Genomic DNA, 1,475 nt, shown 5'->3' with positions numbered 1-1,475 from the left:
AGAGATTCCAAGTTCGGAAACAAATGAGCAATTGCCAAAGGTGAGCCAATGCGGAAGCATGAATTGCTCCCTTCCTCTACCAGCCAGGGATTGTGTCATGGAGAACACTGTGTTCTCTAGCCCAACTTGTGTCCGAATGTAACATAATACATTTTTCTCCAGAACGGTATTTGATTATTTGTGTACATCTTAAAATACAACTGCTTCACAAAGCTTATGAGTAGCTCCGTTGCTAATTTATTTATTTTATTTATTTATAAAATATTTTACCAGGAAGTAATACATTGAGAGTTACCTCTCGTTTTCAAGTATGTCCTGGGCACAGAGTAAAACAAATAATACATGGTTACAAGTACAGTTACATAAATGAACAGGGTATACATTATATACAAGACATTGCATGCACAGTTAAAGAAAATATATATTATGAGCGTATGAAACAGTTACAGACCAGGTTAAAATGTGAGACAGCCTTAGATTTTAAAGAACTTAAACTGGTGGTGGATGTGAGAGTCTCTGGTAGGTTGTTCCAGTTTTGGGGTGCACGGTAGGAGAAGGAGGAACGTCCGGATACTTTGTTGAGCGTTGGGACCATGAACAGTCTTTTGGAGTCTTTCAGGTGATAAGTGCTGCAAGTGGTAGGGGTGAGGAGCTTGTTCAGGTAGCTGGGTAGCTTGCCCATGAAGGATTTAAAGGCAAGACAGGAAAGGTGAACTTTGTGCCTAGACTCTAGTGTTGACGAATCTAGTTCTTTGAGCATTTCGCAGTGATGTGTGTTGTAGTTGCATTGGAGAACAAAACGACAAATTGAATTGTAGAGGGTGTCAAGTTTGCTAAGGTGGGTTTGAGGTGCCGTGCCATATACTATGTCTCCATAGTCAATAATTGGCATTAGCATCTGCTGTGCGATACGCTTTCTGACCAGGAGACTTAGGGAGGATTTGTTCCTGTAAAGTACCCCTAGTTTGGCATAGGTCTTGGTTGTCAGGGTATCAATGTGCATCCCGAATGTTAAGTGGGAGTCGAACCATAAGCCCAGGTATTTAAAACTAGTGACAGGTTTTAGGGTGGTGTTAGCGTTGGTTCTAATCAGGAGCTCAGTCACTGGAAGCTTTACAAATTTAGTCTTGGTCCCAAATACCATTGTTACAGTCTTGTCAGTGTTTAAAAATTAATATTATACACCACAGACATAAACCTTGGCCCCTTGCAGACTCACTTACCAGAACATCTTCCAGTCTGTGTACATTCCTCCTACTTACCAATTAGATTGTAAGCTCTTCGAGGCAGGGACTCCTTTTCCTAAATTTTACTTTTATGTCTTAAGCACTTCTTCCCATTATGTAATAATCATAATTTGTTCTTGTATAGCGCTGCTAGTTTTACGTAGCGCTTTACAGAGACATTTTGCAGACACAGTCCCTGCCCCGTGGTGCTTACAATCTATGTTTTTTTTGGGGGGGGGAGGGGGTTGG

The sequence above is a fragment of the Ascaphus truei genome, chromosome 6, assembly GCF_040206685.1.
Source record: "Ascaphus truei isolate aAscTru1 chromosome 6, aAscTru1.hap1, whole genome shotgun sequence".
Lineage (NCBI taxonomy): Eukaryota > Metazoa > Chordata > Amphibia > Anura > Ascaphidae > Ascaphus > Ascaphus truei.
The sequence above is the reverse complement of the archived record's forward strand: the minus strand, read 5'-3'. Positions refer to the sequence as shown.